Here is a 24,513-nt window from a genome sequence, read left to right on the forward strand (position 1 = left end):
ATGCTAAACTCATCGATGATTCAAATGATAATGTAAATACACTTGCATAGGTGGTAACTTGTATTCCATCTGTAAGAGGGGTTATATTCAAATCTCAGGTATGCCTTTCTCTGTGAACTCCCACTCTGAAGTGCTGCTCCATACATATCAGCTGTGAGTCTAGGCAGCATTTAACCCTTCCTACCTGAGGCTCCTATTTCAGACGAATACATTATAAAATATCAAGTTTATTATATGCTGTATCTTTGGTGTAAAGACTAAATTCTGCTACAGGCTGCTTGCCCTGATCACTTTAAAAGCACCACCACCAAGCGTCACCTGTGTGTTTATTCAAGCAGTATATCACCCTAATTTTTGTTTTTCATTGTGCAGAGTTAGCTGGCCTGCAGTTTTTGATCTATCTATGCTATATATGATGGGTGCCTTTCCTCTTCCACTAACAGGGTTACGCTTAAATGTTCAGGAGTAAAATAGTCTCCTATGTAAGGAATGATGTGGTGAGTTGAGGCAGCTGGATAAGACAGGCTAGTTGAAGCACTTTTCCAGTTGCTTAGAGAGCACTGATAGGCCTAAGCTAAATTAGGGCTTGTCTTCACAATGTGGTGGATTGACTGGTGATTGATCCTCTGGTGGTCGATTTATTGTGCCTACTTAGACACGATCAATTGATCTCCAAGTGCTCTCCTGTGGACTCTGGTACTCCATGAAAATGAAAAGAGTATCTGGAGTTGATGGCAGAGCAGCCCCCACCGACCCTATCACACCGAAGACACCATGATAAGTTTGTCGACGTCAGCTACGCTAGTTGCATAGCTGAAGTTGCGAAGGTTACATTGATGGGAGGAGGTGGGGGAGTGGTTAGTGTAGACAAGGCCTTAGACATGAAGGTGCAATTCAGCTACATTTAGTTCAAGGAGAGTTTGTTCTGTGCTGCTAACACTGATGTTTCTCCTTGCAATTATCCCTTGCTGCAGAATTCTGGGACAGAGAATATGTCTACTGTGCAATAAAACACCTGCAGCTGGCCTAGGTCAGCTGACAATGGTCTGGGGGGCTATAAAATTTCAGTGTAGAGATTCAGGCTTCAGGGACTGTGCAAGGGAGAGGGGAGAACTCAAGTCCAGGCTACAGTTCAAGTCCCAGCCTCTAAATGACAATTTTATTGCCCCATGAGCCAGAGTCAGCTGACCTGGGCCATTTTCAGGTGTTTTATTGCACTGTTGACAAATGCAGAGAAATCCAGCTCACATTTCACCAGAGTCATATTTTCTTTTGGCATTCAGCTTTATTCCAGCATTATATTATCAAGCATCTAATATTTCTGAAATGAAATGCACCCTTTGCAGATGAGAAGGTAAACACTTTCAAACTGATTCAATATTTAAGACAATCTTTTTCCATGTCTAATTTGAAAGAATCAAGGTGTTGCCATAAATTTAACATTTAAGAACAGTTTTATGGCCCGATTCCTCTCTCAGGTGCACTGGTATAAATCTGGGTTTATGTGCCTCAGAGGCCTTCCAGATACACGCCATGGGTCCCAAGATCAGAAACTGGGCTTTATAGTGCAACCTGTCAGCAACCAGGGCACAGGCAGTCCCACCTAATGGTCAGAGCAGGAGCTGATAACCAGAATTTAGAGATTAGGGTCAGAGCCCAGATGCCAGAGCCAAGGGTGATAAAAGTGGAGTCAGGAACTGCAGCTAAGGGTCAGAATTGGAATATATGGAGTGAGACAAGGCATAGGCCAAGGAAGGAACTGGGACAAATGCTTTGAGCAGCAATTGGGCTTAAGAGCTTGTCTGCTGATTTTTCTAACCAATCAGGCTGTGTAGCCAATATTTATATGTGGCTTCCCTCATTCCCTGATTCCTATGTAAAAGTGTCTGAGGGCAAAATTGGTGTTTTAATTATAAATTTGGGAGAATTGTTTTAATTAGAAATGCTATTTTATACATTCCCCACAGCCAGATAAATACAGTGCAATAGATCTTTTAGGGGGGAGTGGAGCACTAATGGCTAATAAAAGGGTCTGAAATCAGGTTTCTCCTTCTTCCCTCCACCCTTTTGGGGGGGGGGGGGTAAGCAAGCCCCTACCCCATTTCTTGCAAGAATATTTTAGATGTCAGACTCCAGGGGAGGGGTTTTTAGTTCAGGAACACCATCAAAGATAAGTGCTTCTCTACAGCCTGGCTTTAGATGCCCAGTCCTGGAGAGGGGCATGGCCTACAACACATACCTTATCATCATCTCCCACTAGCTAGATTAGCCAGCTGCACTTCTTGGCTACAGCTACATTGGCCCCTATTCCGTAATAGGGATGCTAATGTAGCACTTGGGTTTAGGCAAATCCGCGGGGGATTTAAATATCCCCTGCGGCATTTGCATTTTCATGGCTGCCGCTTTTTTCCGGCTTGTAGATAAGCCGGAGAAAAGCGCCAGTCTGGACGCGATCCTCCGGAAAATAAGCTCTTTTCCGGAGGATCTCTTATTCCCACTTTCAAGAGAGATCCTCCGGAAAAGAGCTTATTTTCCGGAGGATCGCGTCCAGACTGGCGCTTTTCTCCGGCTTATCTACAAACCGGAAAAAAGCGGCAGCCATGAAAATGCAAATGCCATGGGGGATATTTAAATCCCCCGCTGATTTGCCTATTCCCAAGTGCTACATTAGCATCCCTATTACGGAATAGGGGCCAATGTAGACGTAGGGCTAGTGTGTTGGCTTATGTGGATCCTGTTCCCAAGTGCCTATTTCTCCCCAGCCATGGATTACTAAATCTAGATGTCTAATTCTGGCTTTCTGGAGTCCGGTGAGTTCCCAGGCACACAAAATTTAGGCCTTTTGACATTCAGGGCTGGTCTAGACTCCTTACATTGGCTTATCGACATATTTCAAGGATATGAAAAATTCACATATCCAGAGATATGCAGCAAAGCAGACATAAGTCCCAGGGTGCACACCTAGTAGGCTAGTGAAAGAATTCTTCTGTCAACCTCACTACTACCACTCAGGGTACGTCTAGACAGCAGCGCTATTTCGGGATACATCCAGTTTCCTGAAATAGTGTTTTCCATGTCTTAGCAACAAGCCCGTTATTTCAAAATATATTCAAAATAACGGGCTGGCTATTCTAACATCCAGGTAAACCTTGTTCCATGAGGATAAAGGGTCTGTGTCGACAGTGCCAAATTTCAAAATAGACTATCTCAAATTGCGTAGCTTAGGGTGTGTCTAGACTACCTAGTTTTGTCGACAAAAGTGGACTTTTGTCGACAAAACAATACCAGCGTCCACACTACCACGGAGTTCTGTCGACATAACGTCGACAGAACTCCGCGGTTTTGTCGACGCTGGTATACCTCATTTTACGAGGCATAACACTTTCTGTCGACAGAACTCTGTCGACAGAAGGTGTTATTGCCTGTAACACTGCGTCCAGACTACGGAGTTCTGTCGACAAAGCGGCTTGCTTTGTCGACAGAACTCAATGTGTCTGGACGCAAATTGTCGACGGAAGTTTTGTCGACAGACGGAAGTTTTGTCGACAGTATCTGTCGACAAAACTTCCGTCGACAAAACGCGGTAGTCTAGACGTACCCTTATTTTGAGCTATGCGGTGCTGTATAGACGTACCCTAAGAAGTAAATGTACTATAGAGAGAAGAACCCTTCCTGGTGCTGTAGTAAATGTCTACACTACAGTGGCACTTTTGCAGCTGTAGCTTTTCTAATGTAAATATTCCTTCCAAGTCACAAAATCCAAATCCTTTTGTCAACCCAAGTGCTCTGATATTTCTGTGATTTATGGAGTTAAGGAAGATTATTCCACAGCATGGATTAATGGTCATGATTCTATTGCCTCTCTTGTTCAGAAGGTTGGACCAGATGATTCTAATAGACCCTCCTGACTTTAGGTAATTAATCCATATAGTTGGTAAGCTGGTGGGGACATGTCAACATCATATCACTAAATCTGCAGAGTTTGCTGCTGGAACTAGTGTCTCAGAATAGCTGCACGATTTTGCTAGATACAGGCATATAGAGAACATTAATTCCCATGTTTCTCTGGGACAGAGACTTTGCTCTGACACACGTGCAATTTTTTAAAAACATTTTTAATTGCCTAAACTAACAGTTTAGACATTATTTGTGGTCATAAGTTCCATAAAAATTGTTTGTTGTAAGTATCTGATACTTTTATAGCCTGCATAATAAACCAGGCCTAGGACAAAGTAAATCAAATATATTATCTTATACAAGCTATTTTATTCAGATCATAAAAAGGAACAAGTTACCATGATTAAAAACATTAGAGTCATTTTATTTTTACTTCTCTAAGTACCACTGCATTTTCTACTATACTCATTAAGACAAGAAAAGGCAGTGATACAAAGGTGTTGTTAAAAGGAAGGTAATTATAATCAAGTTTAAAATAGCAGGTACCCAACACCGTGTTACAGTGGAATACGAGTTTCTGTTAATAGAGATGCAAGTCATGTGAAACTGAGATTTTTCACCTGTTCGTTTTAAGAAGTTGAAGAGAAATTGCTTCCTTTTGAAGGATTCACTCTGTTGAGTAATGAGGTACTTGCAATATCCTTGGTATGTAGGCACTACATATTTTAGATAGATTTAAAGACAAGAAGAGATCATTAGATCATTCTAGTCTGACCTTCTACATATATTCAGGCCACAGAATTTGACTCTGAGTTCTTTGCAGCTTGTATTGTATAAGCCATAACTTCTTAATGTGAAGACTTCAATGAATGGAGAACCCACAATTTCCCTTTGCAGGTGCAGTGGTTAATAAACATTTACTTTAATTATAATTCATAATTTGTGCCTAATTTCAGTTTGAATTTGGCATGCCTGTCTCCAGTGAATTTAGTACAGGACAGAATAGATTGTTTCAATGTGTGCAATTTTGTTCAGTTTCACTATAAGCATAAAACAAGTACAGCCAAGAAACTGCTTTGCTATTGGAGGTGACTTTTTACTAGAAAAAGAGAGAGATCAAAACATAAGTGTCCGTTTTCAAAAAGATGCCAAAAATCAAATACATTCGAACCACTAAGTTTTCAGCAGCTCTATTCTAGTATGTAATGGCATATTAATAGGAAGGTACAGTTCCATTCCAAAGGAGCTTTGAGCAAATTCTAGTCAAGGTAAAATAATAAAACTAGACACTGCAGTTACAGTGTCATCTGCAGATCAGCACTGGAAGGTTGGTAAGTAAGTTATATGGTTTTAAGCAGTGGCTTTCAAGATTCCCAGTAATTTTCAGGCAAAAAATAAAGGACTGGGCCATTCTCACTAGATGGATCAAGTCTTGATCATCTTACTCATTCAAGTTGGCATGATTAAGGTACTTATGGGTACAGTCCCGTTCTTTACTTCTGGCCCAGATGAGCAGGGCTAAATGCAACAATGGACTGTGAAAAATGTAACCAAATTATTAAGAACACTTTTTTTTTTAAGACAGAGAGAGAGAAAGAGAGAGTATGGTTCAGACATGCAGATAGCTCTTCATATCTGCACTGATTCACTCATCTCTAAATCCTACCTAGTACACACACACTTTTCTCAGCATTCCTAGCAAAGGCAGCTCACATGAAGGATCAAGCACACGGGGAGAAATAGTAGATGCTAGAAGGGTATAAGCAATGAATCTGCATTTATGGCTGTCTTGCTGAATCATTGTTTTGTCTATATCAGTGAACAGGGAAACAAAATTGAAGTGGAAGGGTTTGGACTAAGGCATCATGAAGGTCAGTATAAGGACAACTAGGACCAGAGGGGAAAACTAGGGCAGAGAACTAAATCAGAGGATAAGAACTGAACCTTACTCTCCCAGCAATTAGTCCTCGGAAACATTTCCATCCCATTACATTTTTAGGAGGCAAAGGCATCCCTGGTTGGTGCAACAGAGGCAAGGCCCCAGGACAGCAGTTTCAACGAATGCAGGGACAGCTGAATCTTCTCTTTCTGCTCTTCTGAATGCTACCCACAACCCGAAGCCAAGCTCATAGCTAAACCTCCAGGGCTTGAATGTGCTACCAGAGCATTCCTCTTGCTTCAAGCAACCCACTGCCACCAGCCACGGCACTGTCATTTCCCCCAGCTGCTCATTAGGAGAAGCGCACCAAGGTCAATGGAATTAATTCTACATCTGCAAACAGCCTCGCATCATTCTGGGTCAGTCTCGGGCTGCTGGAATGTTTGAGAACAGGCACAGAATGTGTAGACTTGAGAACAGATACACTCGAGAAATGCCATGGCTTAAATGCAGAGCAGGCAACAACAGGATGAAATATAATCCATGCCGTCTGTCACAGTCATTTAGACAGTGCTACTCCTCCATTAATTCATTCCATACATTAGAAACTGGCAAAGTTCAAATGGATTGAGAGGCAGATTGACTCTCCTCAAACCTAGGGGCTGCAACCTAGATGCTTCCTCTAAGAAACAGTAGGTAAGCAGTTAAGTTTAGGTACAGGTACATTTAGACAGATAGAGGAGCTCTGATATATCCTTTACCTTTGCACAATAAATCACTTGCCTCCTGCTCATTTGTGATCTCCAGTGGTTTTTTTACTTTAAGGTATAGTTTAAGCCCTGTTGTTGTGGTGCAAATGCCTTATCCTTATTAGGGAAAAGTCTCAGGCTATGTCTACACTGCAGGTTTCTTGTGCAAGAAGCTTTTTGTGGAAGCGATGCGCTTTTGTGCAAGAGAGTGTCCAGACTGCATGGATGCTCTCTCAAAAGAGAGCTCTGATTGCTATTCACAGAATAGTCACCAGACCACCTGTGCTTTTTTCGAATGGCACTTTTTGAGCAAAACTCCCCTGTTGCCCGTCCCCACACACCTTTTTGCACAAGTACTCTTTTGCAAAAAGAGTTATTCCTCGTAGAAAGAGGAATACCTACACCACAACCCTCTCCCCACCTCCCCCCATTCTTTTGATTTACTGTAAATTTACTTGCACAAAAACCTGCTTGAGGTGTGGACGCTCTGTGGGTTTTTGTGCAAAAATGGCCACTTTTTGCGCAAAAACCCTGCAGTGTAGACATAGCCTCAGAGAGGTAAGCATGTTAGTCTGTATCTCTAGGTGATCATTCAACTAGAAGGACAATCACTCATGTTATCCACGTTCTTGATTAGAGGAAATTATCCACATGTATACAGCAAAAGTTGGCTTGCAGAGGTGGTCATGAATGCATCTTGAAACGTTCAAGAAAATACTTGACAGATGCTTTAAAGTTTTCAGAAGAGAATTGGGACAGATGGAATTCAGTATATTCATTCTGTTTCATCCTGCTACAAATGAGTTAGTGGAACACATTGTGCAAACACCTAAGTACCAGGCTTAAGCGATAACAAAGCTATTTTGAGTCATCATCAGAAATTGGACAATTTCTTGCTTGTCTACAGGAACATACAATGTGTTGTTATTCAGGACCCCCTGGAATTCTTTTTGAAGCAATCTTTGCTTACCTGTTTAGTCTTGTTATATCCTGATTTTTTTCATTGTGAAAACTGAACATCTATGTGAGACTTGTCATCTTTCTTTCTTTCTTTCCAAGTGTCAGCCTTAGCATGAAACTGCAACTACAGTTGTGGAGTGAAATAGGTACCTGGAAAACTTGTTAAAGACATGGAAACCATTGGATCATTTCAGTCTGGACAAATACCAGAGTCCAAGGCTGTTCCATCAGGATTTTCTGCTCTTCTGATCCTTCTGTTACGATTACTTTTGTTGACTTAGGTCATGTCTAACCTATGGAGAAGATCGACACTGCAGAGGTTGATCTTCTGGCATGCGACTTAGTGGGTCTAGTAAAGGCCCATTAAATCAAACACTGTGGGCACCCCTATTAATGCCAAAACTCTTACTCCTTGTGAGGAGTGAGGGAAGTCAATGGAAGTGTTTCTCCCATTGACCTCCTGCTGTGAGGATGGCGCTGAAGTTCAGCTTAAGATACATCAACTCCAGCCACATTTTCTTTATGCAACTGGAATTGCATACTTTAACCAAGCTTCAGCTTTAGTGTAGACATGGTCCTCCTTGAAGACATTTTCGTAGCAGATCCAGTTGATTCTGAACCACACACTATTTCTGTTGTAAAGGACAGTGTCATACTACCATCACCACATTGTCCCTAGAAAGTGAGAGAACCACTGGTGCACATGAATTTTATACTTTTATAAATGGTTTAGCTAGCAAGTTGCTATTCTGGGGTGGAATAATTTTTTGCAACTTGTGAGTCTGCAATATTCCACCCACACATTTTAGTTCTGGTATACACCATTTTTTTGGTAACCATTTAAATAATGATGAGTATCTATATTAGGAAAGTAATGTAAAAATTGGGTGGAGGAATGTGTTGATCTGTCCCTTAAGCTTTTGAGTGCTCTGCACTCACCCTGTGGAGAGCCTCAGTTTGTTTCTGTTTGTTGCCAGAACCATAAAAGAACCACATCAGATAGAAATACAGACACAGGGCAAGCTGTTATCTCCTTCATTATTAGGTCTAACTACAACACACCCAAATAAAAGGACCCAATTCTAGTAGATAATACAAAAATTAAAACAAAACTTGTTAGGGGAAAAGAATGAGCTTGTTTCTTCATTACACTCCTACTTGTTAGCCATTTACTACAATGAAAATTAGGTGTAAAACATGGCCATACTGATGTGGCAACATTTCAAAATCATCCTGCAGTGAAATAAATGAGAGCACAATGTATTATGAAAAATTAAGCCCAACATGTTAAAGACTGTGAACCTCTCAATTATTTTTAAAGGATCAGAACTGATTAATTCAGATGAGAAAAGGAGGAAAAATGCAACAGTCGGGAAATGATGTACTCAGTTATTTCCAGCAGGATGATGACTGGTGAGTGGGAGGATAGGAAAGGTGCAAAGGAGAACTGACAGAGTGTAAGAAACCCTGTAAATATCAACTGTGCAACATCTGGGGTGCTAGCTGAATTAGATCTAAGGGCAGATGTTCTAAAAATTATGGGAATTTAAAAGTGACAGGATAACACTGACTTCTTAACTATATAATAATACACTCAAAACTTTTTGTCTTGATGCAAATGCTGGCATTCATTCTGCAGCACTAATTTACTAGGGACCGTGAGATCCCTGAATAAGAGCTCCAGTGTGGCATCACAGGGGAAAAGTCCAAGATTGAATTGACTGGATATAAAAGTTTCAGGAGAATTCAACACACCGAAATACCAGAATTTTCCCATAGGTAATTTCAAAATGGTTTAAACTGTTTTGTTTTGTTTTTCATTGAAAAAGATCATTTAGTGTAAAAATTTCTGATCAGCTCTAGTGAGAATAGTATGGGCAAGAAAATGCTATCTGGGCCATCATGCTTGTCTTGTTTGTAAGTTGACTATATAAGTTGATCACCTTCCTATAGTTTCAGTTTCACTCCTCCAAAAGCAAAAATGTATATATGCATCCCATGTAGTGTAGACCAGGCCTAAGGAACCAGGATGTGGACAGTCATGCCCAATGGCCAGAGCCAGAGTCAGTGACCCAGTAATCAGAGACAAGGTCAGAGCAGGTATCTCAAACTAGGAGTTGGAGTGGAGATGCCAGAACCAAGAGCGAGAGTCAGGACATCAGATGCCAAAGCCAGAACCAGAGTTCGAGGCCAGGATCAAGGATCAGAGCCATAGTCAAGACTCAGAACTAAGAGTGAGAATCAGATTGCCTGGATCAAACTAGGGCTGGAAGAAAACTGGGAGAAAGTAGGAGTTATCACAACCATGGGGAAATGCTTTGAGCAGCTGGCAATTTGCTGCTGCCAGACTTAATTAAACCAAATGACTTTATTCCCGACATCGATCTAGAACAAGTCATTTAGTCTTTCCATGCCACAGTAAAATGGGGCTGATAATATTTCCTTCCCTCCTGGGAGTGTTCTAAGGCTAAGTCTGTCAATGTTTATCAAGCATATACACTAACCTCCTGTCATTATCAATACAACGAGCAAAAAGAGTAGTTGCTGTATTGTCAATGGAGGTCTTTGCACAGTTTACTCTAGAGCTTGAACTGGGAACACAGTCCAACTAGTAGGGGTAATCATCTTTGGTCACTACCAAACCAGGTCATCCTGAACCCGGGTCAGTCTTGTTTAGAATGTTTATTTGGACATTGTTTGCATTCTACAGTACAATTTAAGTTCCTCTGGCTCGGTGTTCTTTGGCTTTGTTTGCTCAATCACATAAGATGTACATGTTCCAGTTTATTAACTATAGGCCACCAGGAAATTTTTAACTTACAAAATCAGCTTTGTGTATTAGACTCTTTTTATGTCACAGTGGTGATATTGATAGGTTCTAATGGCAATATCAATATGGTCACAATGGGAAATCTAAATACCGTACATAGCAATCAAAGAGTTTTCAGTTCTCTCACAAAGCTGTGATTTCGTTAAATCAATTTCCCCCCAAACGAATGCTGTCAGACAAACAAAAACAGGCAAAGAAAATGAGGGGAAAAGGTTGAAAGGTGCAATAACATGTGTGTGGGTGGTTGTAATGTGATTAGGTCTGGCTGATGCTAGTATCCTTTCTGAAAAGTAGGAACACTTTTTCCCTGGATGTTTAGGACAGATTGAAGGTTAGGGAACTGGAGGCAGTCATTTTGACAGGTGAATTTTCTCTTTTCTCCTAGCAGCACAATCAGCCAAGCCAGCAGGGACCACATATGTTGTCTAAACCTAAATACATCATGCCTTGATACCTGCGAGACCCAGAACATAGAGCAGGAGATGAGAAGACCAAAGGAAAGAGAGACAACAATGGACAAGTTGACAATTACCAGCCCCATCTGCAGTGCTTTGATTTTTAGATCTTTCCTCCACACATATCTCTACCACTGGCTAGTGTAGGAGAATGTGTGGAACGGTAGAAGAGGATCAGGTTTTGGGAAGGACTTTACTTAGTGAGACACCAGGGCTGTGTCTAGACTGGCAAGTTTTTCCGCAAAAGCAACTGCTTTTGCGGAAAAACTTGCCAGCTGTCTACACTGGCCGCTTGAATTTCCGAAAGAACACTGACTTCCGACTGTCTGAAATCAGTGCTTCTTGCAGAAATGCTGTGCTGCTTCTGTTCAGGCAAAAGCCCTCTTGCGCAAATGCTTTGCGCAAGAGGGCCAGTGTAGACAACGCAGTATTGTTTTGCGCAAAAAAGCCCCGATTGCAAAAATGGCGATCGGGGCTTTCTTGCGCAAAACCGCGTCTAGATTGGCACGGACGCTTTTCCGCAAAAAGTGCTAGTCTAGATGTAGCCCAGGAACACAGGTATGCAAACTGGTTCAGGTTGCTAGCAGACAAACACAGGAATCCCATCTTATAACACTGATTCCTACACGAATCACATTTTATTAATGAAACAGGCAACATGGTAACCATTAAGAATTCCAAGAGTCCTTCATCCAAAACATGAGGGTCTTGACTTGTCTGGAAAATGTTTACGTTTTAAATAGTCCAGGTACACCTAAACAGCATGGACACCTATCAACAGAAGTTATAGTTCTCCAAACAAGTCCAAGTGAGGCCTCAGAAAATACCAGTTCTCTCAGCATGATTCTCATCAAAGAAATAACCCTTCACAACATTTCACAGGAATGGCCCTTAGTCGATAGGCCTTATCTCATTGCTGTCTTGATCCTGAAAGCAGGCTCTATTATTAACTATAGTCTATCAGGAAATTTTTAACCCAATTCCATTGTCATGATAGGTTACAATAAGAATAGTTAGCTAGAGAAGAAAGATTCCTTGTTCGAGCTTAATCCCCTAAAGCATTAATTCCCCTAATGTGATTTTATTTATCAGTTTCCCTTATTTGCCTTTTCTTTTCTCGTCCCTCCAATAAATATTGTAAAACAAGGTCATATTTTCACAATTTTAAATTATTTGATGCACTCATGTAAAGGAGCACAGGAAATGTACATTTATTCTAAAAAGAGTGTTGTAGAAAATATACACAAAGAGTTTCCTCAGCTGAAACTATGATTTTAATAAACAACTGTATATGCAGAGTTTGCCTTTCCTTAAATTATGCATCACTCTCATTCTAGTCTCTACATGCTAAAAAAAATCATGAATTGTAAAATATTCATGACGTGACTAAATATTGATGGGAGGAGTAAGTGAATTAAAATAATTCAGAAATATATTTATTCTATACTTGCTGTCAGAGTTCCAAGGCAACTATATCTGTAGTCTTCACCATAGATGCTAGAACTAGGGATGCAGCATCCCCAGGCTTGAAGTGGGTGGCCATCATACATGGGAATTATAGGAGTTTTTCAATGAGACTCAACACCCCATCTATACACATTGTTTCAGCTTCCCTGGTCCTTAATCTCCATGGTCCATACCAGGAGTGCCCACTCAGGTTGCAGGTCTCCAGCCATCATCTATTTTTGGGTAGGGGCCCTTCTCCTATTCCCTACTGATCAAGGATTTTAAGGCTTCACAGATCCCTACCACACTATGTGATTTCTCCAGTAAGTCAGACTGCCTATCAGCTGCCTCTGCACATTGCTTTATCTCCAAAGGCTATGAACAGTGCTCTGCCAGAAGTTACAGTTCACCCCACAGTGATTTCTGAGCAACCACATTCTTTCTTATATCTACACTGTACAATTTTTGCAGAAGAGGAAATGCAAATAAAGCATTTATTGCAGTCGCATTTGCATAGTCTCTTCTGATCCTTTTTGTGAAAGAGGTTTTTGCGCAAAAAAATGCAGTGTAGAGGGGGCTATTTTGCACTAAAAAACCCTTTTGTGCAAGATCCCTTATCCCTCAAAAAAGGAGGTTTACAGAATTCTTGCGCAAAAGAGTTTTTTCTCTGTGTGCAAAATGGCCTCGTCTACACTGTGGTTTTTTGCACAAAAACCTCTTCTGCAAAAAGGATTGGAAGAGACTATGCAAATGAGAGTGTGAGAAATGCTAATGAGTGCTTCATTTGCATTTCCTCTTCCGCAAAAATAGCATAGTGTAGACGTAGCCTAAGAATGTTACAAAGAAAACATACGAGAAACAGTAACCAGCTCTAAATGCATGCTGAATGAACCAGGAGTCTCCTATCAGTCTTTTGGGGCCCTAATAAGCTGAATTTTTTCTAACCTTTTTTCCCATCCCTTATATGGAAGAATTTTTCCATTTCATTTTTCAAGTTCATTTAAATCACCCATTTGTGCCACAAATCCTTTCTTTGTTTGTAAACTTCTGGAAATCTCAGGCTGAAAGAATACATGCAAACTATCCCAAAGGGTGGAACTTCTCTCGAGTTCTTCAGTCTCAGTGACTCACCATAATTATTCTTTCTCTCTCTCTTTTACTGTAGGAGCTTTAGTAATCATCCCCCAGAAAGTAGGACATAAGCCACTCATAACCTTAACATAATATGGTCCCAAAAGACATGCCATGGGTTTGCAACATCTTTCATGCTTGCCATCCACATATTTTTTTCATGGATACTAAATTGATTTGAATTATTGAGAACTTGTGCTGATCTTGCATTCCTTTTCACATATAGCACTGCTACACACACTTTTAAAAGTCTCGTCAATAGGATTACAAACCTTGGGACGTGAGGCAGATGAAGTATGTTTGAGTCTATTTTAGTCCAACCATTCTCCTAATATTTGGGAGTCATTCAAGATCTGCTGGTGTAATGGGGTCTATATGATACATTGGCTCTGAAAGGCTTAACTGGGGCTAGAGAAGCTAATTATGTTACCTGGTTACACCTGGAAAATGCGATAGACCCAATTAAATATCAAGTGTAGATGGGAATAAACTGGGGATAATCTCACTTTTTATGGCAATATAAAAGTGTGTCGCAATATATAGAAGTGATTTAATCAATGAATTTATATTTTTAGTAATAGAGTTAGTATAGATGAGGATACATTTAGGATTAGCTTGGATTCCTAGGCATCCTGAGATTACAGAAAGAAATGGTGAGGCCTGCTGATAGTGGCAAATAGGATAGTTGCCCTAAGGCCCAGTGCAGTGTTAGAGATAGGGGATCTAGGTCCCTTTTGAACTGCTGCAGGAGCACAACTGTGAAGGCTGAGGGGGGAAGGGGAGATGGCCAGTGGTTTGGGTGGCACTGAGGGCTCGCTGCCCCAACCCTGCCCCTTCTGCTTGAGGTGCTCCTCCACCCCCGCACACACAACTTTCCCTAAGGCCCATAGTGGCTGTGGGCCCTTTTGGAAATGGCAGAAAAAACAGCTAAAAGTGCTTAAGAAATGGAATCATAGACACAGAGATTCCCCAGAAAACAGGAATTTAAAAGCCTAGTAGAGAAAAAAAATTAAAAGAGGAATGGCAAAAAAATGGGTATATCAAATAAGAGGAAGAAGAATTTTTGAATTGTGCCCTAGAATTCAGGATGACAACCTACTTCAGAGCCTGGATAGGATAATGGAGTGCTTTTCTTTAATTATGAACAAGGCATTGTGGCTTGAACAACAATCTTTTCTTTTCTGAGTAAATATAAAAAAAAGATGGACTATGTGTATTCTGTAAGATGGAAGAAAATACTAATAATATTTTATGGATATGTTAGGATTGTAGTAGTCAGAAGGTACCAATGTGGTGTCCTGACAGGTCTCTTACTTTGTCAATGATGATAACTGTTCAGCTCTGTGCGTGTTTGCTTACCCTCTTGATATGTTGTCCTTACTTTGCACAAGTAGCCAACACAATAGACTCTGAGGGTACATCTATACTGCACGGCTATTTTGGCATGATGGAGGTATCCTGAAATAGTTACCCCGCATCTTCACAAGCCTCCCATTATTTCAAAATATTTTTTCAAAATAACCAGTGCACTATTTTGCCATCCTGGTAAACCTCATTGCACGAGGTATAAAGAATGGCTCGAAATAGTGCGTTATTTAAAAATATGGCACTGTGTAGACGCATCAAATTTCAAAATAAGCTATTTTGAAATAGGGTTGAAATAACATATGCAATTTCTATAGTGCGAATTGCGTATCTTATTTAAACGTTAGGGTGCTGTGTAGAGGCACCTTGAGAGAGCTCCTAAGGACCACCGAATCAGATGAGTTACCCGAGTCAGGTTTATTGTAAACGAAACACTGTAATAATTTCCCCAGATCAGATGTCTACAGGTAGGCTAAGAATGTGTGCTTGTCATAATGGACTTGGCTCATTCATGGAATTTACCACTGCCCTTTAGGCCAGACAAAGAGATAAGTTGAGGTACCCCCACATTTACAGAGAGATACAAGTAATCTAAGATATACACATTGGCTACGTCTAGAACTGGCATGATTTTCCGGAAATGCTTTAATGGAAAAGTTTTCCGTTAAAAGCATTTTCGGAAAAGAGTGTCTAGATCGGCACAGACGATTTTCCGCAAAAGCACTTTTTGCGGAAAAGCGTCTGTGGCCAATCTAGATGCGCTTTTGAGCAAAAAAGCCTCAATCGCCATTTTCACGATCGGGACTTTTTTGCAGAAAACAGATCTCAGCTGTCTACACTGGCCCTTTTGCCCAAATGGGAGCAGCATAGTATTTCCGCAAAAAGCACTGATTTCTTACAGTAGGAAGTCAGTGCTTTTGCGGAAATTCAAGCGGACAGTGTAGACAGTTGGCAAGTTTTTCCGGAAAAGCGGCTGATTTTCCAGAAAAACTGGCCAGTCTAGAGACAGCCATTACGTACCATCTTATGTGTTAATAACATGTCTGTTACCTCCCATTGTACTTCCCTCCGGTCATTTCAGAGGAAACATTCTTATTTATTACTTTTTATTGTGCTTTCATTGTGGATGTTTCAGACAAAATATTCATTACTATTCATCGCTTTTGTCAAACTATTTTATTGTATGCTTGGTTGGGGTGTCCTTGTACGGTCCTGATGGAATGTTTTAGAAGTGATAGAAGTACTAGTGCTGAGTTCATGTCCTGGACACTGATTTGCAGGCAACATCTGCTTTGGATGGGGCCTGCCTGTTGTTCAGAGTATAAATCTGGCTGACTTTGGTTCAAGCCTTACCCCAGGCCCATGCTTCAGGCTTTCTTTCTCCTATGAGGCATGGGGTGTGGGTGAAGGTAGGGCTGCGGGAGGCAAGCCCCCAACTCCACCTTCAGATTCACCCCTTCTGCTCAGGACCCTGCCCCCCATGGGAGCCAAGCTGCCCCCACTTCCAGCATCACGGGTAGATGGGGCAGTCTCACTCTCCTTGGCTCTGGAGCACCAGAGAGAGCTGGTGCTCGGGGGCAGCAACAGTCCACCCACAGTACGCCTACAGTAGGCATTTTGGGGGCAGAGTATAGGTGGGGCCAAGCTGGCGATTTGGAAAGGCAATGCCTTCTCCCACCTAGTATACCTACCGCCTATGCTACCAGGGCATCAATAAGGAAAGGGAAAAGCTCATGTTATATAGGAAAAGGATCAGGGAAATGGAATATTAAAAGAGTGCTGTTACCTGAAAAGCAAGGCAAGAAGATATAAAATACTAAAGTACTGAGGGATTAAAGTTAGTGGCAGCTAAAGACTGTTCAGCCAAGTCTGCTTCAAGGAAAAGAACGAAAGGAAGGAGACAGCATTGCAGAGGGGGTATAGAACACGAATAGGATGCGTTCTAGATTATGAATGCCAAGCTTTTTGGTCAGCTTCTCAATCAACATTTAAAAATGAGTGTTGATCCAGGCCAAAGCTCTGCGCATTGCTTGTGGTATGAGTATTCTGATGTCGTCGTAGATGCTGCATAGAGCAATTGAAGAAATGCCTATACATTTAAGAATTAAATTGTTAAATTTAACCTTTTGGGCTAAAGTTAATGGAAGCTGAGAAGATAAGTGTGCTAAAAGAATACATGGGGACAGATGGGAATGAAATAGACAAGGTGTAACTAATGGGGTCAAAAGATAGGTAAAAAACTTGAGTGAAAAGGAGGGACGGGAAGAAATTACAATCTGTATCCATGGGAAATCAAATCATAGCTCTCCAGTTGTGGATTTGGAATTATACACCAAAACTAGGGGAAGAGCAGGACTGTCAAATATGATGATTGATATTTATGAATTTATACAAAGCAAATGAGGTAGAAAAAACTGCAGTAGGTGGTGGCTATACTCTTACAGGCTGAGGCTGCTGCACCATAAAACAGAAAAATCAAGCAAGCAACAGGGGGTCTGACAGAATTGTCTGCATTCCGGGCAAGGTGGGGGGCTGGCTCCACGTTCCCAGAAGGGGTGGAGCCTTGGGTGAAAGGAGCAGGGCAAGAGTAGCCAGCCATGCCAATGCACCACTCCAGCCAGCCCTCAGAGCAGCAAGGAGCATGGCACCTCTCTTCCCACTATCCATCAGAGCCACCCAGAGAGGTCCACATGGGGCTCTGGCAGTGATGTATCGGGACTGGGCTCCAGCTACTGCCACTGTAGTTTCCTTCCCTCCCCCGTCAGTGGGTCTGGCAAGCAAGAAGGTGGCTGAAGAGTGGAACTGCAGATACTGAGAGGGCCAAGAAAGAAGTCTACCTGGAAATGTTGGTTTTGGGGACCAACTCTTCTAAACAGAGACATCTGGCAGGAGAACAGGTGACAGAGAGAACAACCCTTGGGGTGGAGCAAGCTCTGATGATCAGCCCTGATCAAAGGGAGGATTTGGACTTTCAGGGAGGGAGTGGTTGGAGAGCTTGTAAGGGAAAGGTGAAGCTTGAAGAGGTGAGTATATAAGTTATAATTTTGGCCTGGGTCTTATTTACGGCATTGTGAGTTCTGGCCCTGAAAGAAGAAGGAATTTAGAGTGGGAGGGGTTTGCTGACAGGCTTGGTAGGAAGAAGTCCAAGGAGATGGTAGCAAGGAATCTTGTGGAGCGAACCATGACTACCTGTCCTAGGTTTCCTGGACTGAAACTCACTACCACCCACTAGGGAACATGGTATGAAAAATTGGGAGGAGAGGAGGATTTAGAATGAACAAGGGCCTATAGAGAAGAGTATGAGAACCAAGCAGCCAAGAATTGGAGCCAAAGACCTTTTGTGTAAAGTTGTTGAAACTGTTATATGTTGGATTTTCTGTCACTCTGGGTATGTCTACACTACCCCGCTAGTTCGAACTAGCGGGGTAATGTAGGCATACCGAACGTGCAAATGAAGCCCGGGATTTGAATTTCCCGGGCTTTATTTGCATAAGCGGGGAGCCGCCATTTTTAAATCCCCGCTGGTTCGAACCCCGTGTAGCGCGGCTACACGGGGCTCGAACTAGGTAGTTCAGACTAGGTTCCTAATCCGAACTACCGGTACACCTCGTGAAACACCTCGTGTGCTCTAGCCCCCTAATCATTTTTGGTGCCCTCTGCTGGACTCTCTCCAGTGTGTCCATATCCTTTCCAGAATGGGAGGCCCAGAATTGGATGCAATACTCCAAATGTGGCCTCACTAGTGCTGAATAAAGGGGAATAATCACTTCTCTAGATCTGCTGGCAATGCTCCTTCTAATGCACCCTAATATCTCTTTCAGGAGTACACACTCAGCTCATGTCATATGGCAGATTAAGTGAAGTTCAGTTTCTGTCTTCAGTCTAGATTCAGAGTTTGTCTAAAGTTTAGATAGATAGATTAGATAGATAGATATATAGATATCCCTCTCTCTATATAAATAGATTAGATATAGATTAGATATATCAATCAGATGGCTATAAATGTACACGCATCTGAGCATGGTAAGAAAAGCAGTGACCTATGGCGAGATTCATAAAAGGACTAAAACACTTAAACACTTTAGGCACATACTTCCGAGCATCAGGCCCTGGTGAGATTCACAGAATTCTGACTCAGCTGCCCTGAAGCTCGAAGGTGCCTAAACTCACCCAGCGGTTTAATTTTTGCTGTTAAAGTTCCCTGGACATCTATTTACCTGTCTCTGAACATGTGCATCTACAGGGCCAAACCAGCATTCTAGAGGTCAAGCCTGTGAGAGATATATGAACTGGGGGAAGCTAGGTGATCTTCTGCCGAACTCATCTATGGGCCTCAGAGCTCATCTACTGGATTGGGTTATGTAAAAAGACTGTGGGAAAAGGTGCACCCTCATAATTTTTAGCCCAATAGTTAAAACTCTCAGTTGGGATATGGGAGACATCCAATTCAAGTCCCCTTATGAGAAGGACAGGTTTGAATAGGGATGTGCTGTCTCTGAGGTGCATGCCCTAGCCTTTCCTCTCTCTTGTAGCTAAAAATAAGAAAGAGAGGGAGAGAAAGAAAGAGAACGAATAATGGTGGTTAAAGCATTCATCTAGGATATGGGAGTGACAGGACTCGCTACCTTTACACAAGTGACTTTTTTAACTTGTTCATGCACAGTGAAACAACGTTGTGAATATCAGTGATTCTATAAGGGCACGTCTACAATGCAGTGTGTCTATGTCCCCAACCCTGACGGTAGAGTTGGGGGAAAAAGTGCCAGCATGCATCTTCTGGAACAGGCTGGAGTTCCTAAAGATGAGGGCGTTATGTGCCTTCCCCGATCACCCGGCGTTGATGTCATTGAACTGGCCTTGATGGTCCACAATAGCCTGTAGTACCATAGAAAAGTACCCCTTCCAGTTGATGTAGTCGGATGCCTGGTGGTCGGGGGTCTGGATGGGGATGTGGGTGCTGTTAGTGCCCCAGTCCCACAGTTGGGGAAGCCCATGGTGGCAAAGCCAGTTACAATGGGGTCCACGTCGCCCAGGAGGATGATTCTGTGCAGAAGGATGGTGTTGATGGTCCTCGCCACCTGTAGGAGGAGACAAACAGAGAATCATAGGGTTGCCAGAGGTCTCGGGAGGCCCCAAGCCCAACCCCATTCTCACAGCAGGAGCAAACCCAACTTACTTCATCCCCAGGAGAGCTTTGTGAAGGCAAGAATGCACCTCCCACCCTTTCCTAGGGAACCCCAATGCAGTGCTTCATCACCCTTCTAGGACAATAATAAGAAAGTCAAACCTGCATGAGTATGCTCCTGAGAGTTGATGTCCCCACACTGAAATGTTTCCTGATGGAGCAGTAGCTGTCTGCCTTGGCATGCTTCCAAAGTGCGATGGCGACCCGCTTCTGGAGGGGGATGGTGGGTCTTATGTGGGTATCATCTGAGGGCAGGGGCAAGCCACACACCCAACTCCAGGAAAGTGTCCTTCCGCATGTGGAAGTTTGAAGCCACTGCTGGTCGTCCCACTGCTCCATGATGCTCCAGTCCCACCCGTTGGAACTGGTATCCAGATGCAGAAGCGGCGCTGCATGATGTGCAAGGCAGGGTGGGAGGGGCTATTCTGCATGAACAGGACATGGAGAAAGGTGAGGAGGTGCCAGCAGTGAGCTGTGGTTCCTGATCCTGCATTGCTATGTGGGCAGCCTGCAGTGACTGCAGCAGGAGGTGCGGCATGAGGTTTAAGAGCCGGTGAGTGCTTTGCAGCAGGTCCAGCTCCAGGGCTGGCATGCTGTGGTGTTCATAAGGACAACCAGCGCATGCAGCGAGATGAGTTTGCTGTCCCTCGAGGAGGTGAAGAGCCCAAGATACGACTGTAGAGGGGAGTCCCTTTAAGCTCGAGCCTCAGATTGCCTGTAGCTGTGGCATCAGGCAGTGACTGCTGTCCTGATGCTCTACCCAGAGTGCTTCCGGGGGGCTTTAAATGCGATTCAGCCTCCAAACAGTGTGGATGTGCTAAGTCGATATAGCTCGGCGTTATTTCAATGGAGAATTGTAGTGTGGATACACTATTTTGAAATTGGTATTTTGGGCATTATTATTCCGAAATAAGTTATTTTGAAATAAGCGCATCTACCTCTATACTACCTAAAAGTTAGGTGTTTCCACACCCAAGTTTCTTTTGAGAATATAGCTTTAATAGTAAATTAAAGATTGAAAATTAGCTCAGTTAAGTGTTTTATGAACCTGTCTATAGAAAACAAAATATCTCTTTTATTCTGCCCCATATTTACTGTTGAGCATATGCTTAAGTTATTTGCTGAATAGGGGCTTAGGACTCACTCTTGCAAGTCATCTACCTGAAGATTTCTGGTTATGTTCAGGAAAAACTCCCCCCAGCTGCAAGAGCTTGTAGAACAAGGCCATTACTTTGCTAAGTGTTACCTTTTTGGACAGAAGAACTTTAGGGTTTCTGAACAGAGAAATGTCTGTCTCAAACTTTTCACTTGAAATGCAGAGCAACACGCTCATATCCAATTAAAAATGAATTCCCTGATTTTGTTTAACATACGGACCACTCAAATGTTTTGTTAGGAAGCCATAAATAATGTATTCATTACTAATTAGCTGCATTTACTTTATCTTCACATTTCCTATTTAATGAGCAACACCAGAGCTTTGCAGCAGCTTAATATGATATTACTTGTCCAAAAATACTCAATTAAAGGAATTCTTTTCAGAAGGCACTAACAAAACTTGGAAACTAGGTTATTTGACAGAATTAAACACATCACAGAGCTGGATGTGAAATACTCATTTCATCCTGCAATTATTTTTATTTTTTTCCCATCCTAAATGTCAGTTTGTGTTAATTGAAAAATTTTCTTTCCATTTCAACTATTTTTTTTCATTTTTTTTACACTCCAGTTTTAAAATTTAAACAAAAACATTAAAAATGTCAATGTTTTGTGTGGACAACGCTGAAGCTTTTTTTTCCAACTCTTTCTGAAGTTGAGAAATTTGCCATAAGTGACTCTTTTATGGGAAAAGTTTGGTTCCGAGGGACAAATTTGTATTTTTAAATGAAAAAAAAAAGGCTTTATGGAAAAAAAAATCCTGATTAGCTCTGACCAAAGAACTCTCTGTGTAGGAAGGGGCTTCTGTGGATCTAACTACTCAATGTCGTAGACTACATTAGTTAGTCTAATTACTTATGGCAGAATGGATTTAATTGCGCCAAATCTTCCCATTTTACTCCAAATGAATTTTGGGGCAAAATAGTGCTATCCCAACCACACAAAGAAGAAAGAGTGGGTGAGGGTCCCCTTGCTACCCAATACTGATTACCTTTGCCAAAGGCAACACCCCCAATTAGTAGCATCCTTAGTACCACTACATCGCCCCACGTAAACAAGTGGGCAGGGATTGGCTGTAGTGAAAGGGCAGAGCCTTGGCTTAGTCTCTCTAATATAGTTTACAGTCCTTGTACATTTATACAAGATTATGCCCATTGTTTTCAAAGTCTGGAAACTAGAATAGTGAATATTTATATATCAGGTTTTTTGTTTAAAGCATGTACTGTAAATCTGCAAGAACAATGAGAAGTCCTGTGGCACCTTATAGACTAACAGGTTTATTGGAGCATAAGCTTTCATGGGCAAAGACCCACTGTGTCTGCGATAAATCAGTCCGAAGCTATATAGGTCAGTAGCCAGGTTTAAGGATTTCTGGAGTGAGACTGCTAGAAAACACACTTTATATTTTAAAGAGGTTCTGAATCCCAATGAGGCATGAGAGCATAGCTTAAGAGACTTTTCAAAGAAATTGTGCACATGCCCATTTAAAAGAAAAGCTGCTGAATGCAGAAGAGTGACTCCTGTAAATCACACAGGCGATGTATTATGAAGAGGATATCAACTCTATATCTTTCTCTGTCAGTGATGGGGAACATGTGACCAGAGTTCCAGAATACAAAATAAATATATTATTAATGCCACCAAAAGACACAAAAATCTGCTCAGAATTTTGTTGGCGATGCAACCACCAGTAGGTTCCCAGCCAATGGGAGTGTGGAGCTAGTGCTTGGGGCAGGGGCAGTGTGCAGAGGAAGCTATAGATGGATGGATGGATGGATGGATAATGTTGAATTCCAGCAAGGCTTTTATGAAGATTTCAAAACCATGTGATGAGATTACAATGATGACTTTAAAAAACAAATTTGTGTTTTTTTATAGGGTTTGTATCATGAGGTTTGAAGCCATGGAGATGTGGGGAGAAAGCAAAACCAGCAAGATATTGGAGATGTACTGGAAGGTCAAACTAAGCTATTTTTATCATGATCATGGCACTTTTTAAACTCTCATGGTATGTCTACACTTGCAGCCTAATTCAAAATAGGGCTGCAAATGTAGGCATTCGAAATTGCAAATCAAGCCAGGGATTTAAAGATCCCGCAATTGATTTGCATCTTCCCAGGCGGGCACCATTTTTGAAATTGACAAGCCCGGAATAACTGCCCGCGTCTACACATGGCAGTGAAATGGGCGTTCGAAATAAAGCCCTAGTTCAAAATACCTGTTATTGCTCCTGCAGTGAGGTTTAACAGGTATTTCAAAATAGGGCTTTATTTTGAACGCCCATTTCACTGCTGTGTGTAGACACGGACAGTTATTCTGGGCTTGTCAATTTAAAAAAAAAATGGCGCCAGGCCGGGAATAAACCAAGAATGGGATATTTAAATCCCGGGCTTCATTTGCAATTTTGAATGCCTACATTTGCAGCTCTATTTCGAATTAGGCTGGAAATGTAGACATACCCTCATTGTCTCTGTTTGGCGTTCACTCTGATGGCTGGATTGGAAAAAAGAACTGATTGAAAAAAATTATTCAGGGTATTTTTAAGAGATCATAAAGGTCTGTAGCACATGCCATGCAAGGTGCAATGCTGAAATGATAAGTGGAAAGACTAGATATCTTAGAAGGTCATTATTCTCCAGTCACATTTCTTCTGCTTGTACAATGCACTGCGCTATTGATGCATGTGACAAGTTTGCCGTGTGAGAGTTCAAAGTTAGGCTTTTGAGAGATTTAGGCAGAACTCCTCTGTGTGCCGAGATGAAAGCAAACCTGTTAGACATTTCTTTTGCCCCATTTATCTTCAAGTGTTCACATATCAATGTTCTTGTTAGTTCTTCATCGATTAATGGACTGACAAGCAGAGAGCTTAGTTCAATATTAAATACATTTCAATGACTACCACCAACAGTTCCAGTTCTAACACACATTTGCAGACTTTTAGGTGAAACGGCAGGCTGCGTTGTCGTCTTAATGCTCATGTGTAGCTCCCATTAACACCACTGGGAGTAAATCTGCCATAAGGAAAGAAGATATCACAGTCTGTTCAAAAGTATTTTAAAAAGCTTATCTTTGATTAGGCCTTAAAGCTTTTTTAAATTTTATTTCCCATGGAAGCATAGTAATTCAATTAATGTAACACTAGCAGTCTTCCCAATGCCAATAAAAAAATCTGAAAATGAGGGATGAAGTGTTTCTAAAGAATTTTGCGTGAAAGCCAAATATTCACCCCAGTCAGCTCTCAGCATTATGCATTTCTGACTTGAAATACCCCCCAAACATTAGCATGTAATTAAAGCAGGCCCTAGAACTTGCAAATAAGTCCAGCATTACATAACTTTTGTGTGCTATATGCTTTTTGGGAATCTAGCATACCTGCCAGTTGAATTTCAATACATTTTTCTATTCTGTACCTTTCCTATTCCCTTAGAGGCAGATCTGTTATAACATGTTGCACGTCT

Source organism: Pelodiscus sinensis, chromosome 5, assembly GCF_049634645.1.
Source record: "Pelodiscus sinensis isolate JC-2024 chromosome 5, ASM4963464v1, whole genome shotgun sequence".
In the NCBI taxonomy this organism is placed as follows: Eukaryota; Metazoa; Chordata; order Testudines; family Trionychidae; genus Pelodiscus; species Pelodiscus sinensis.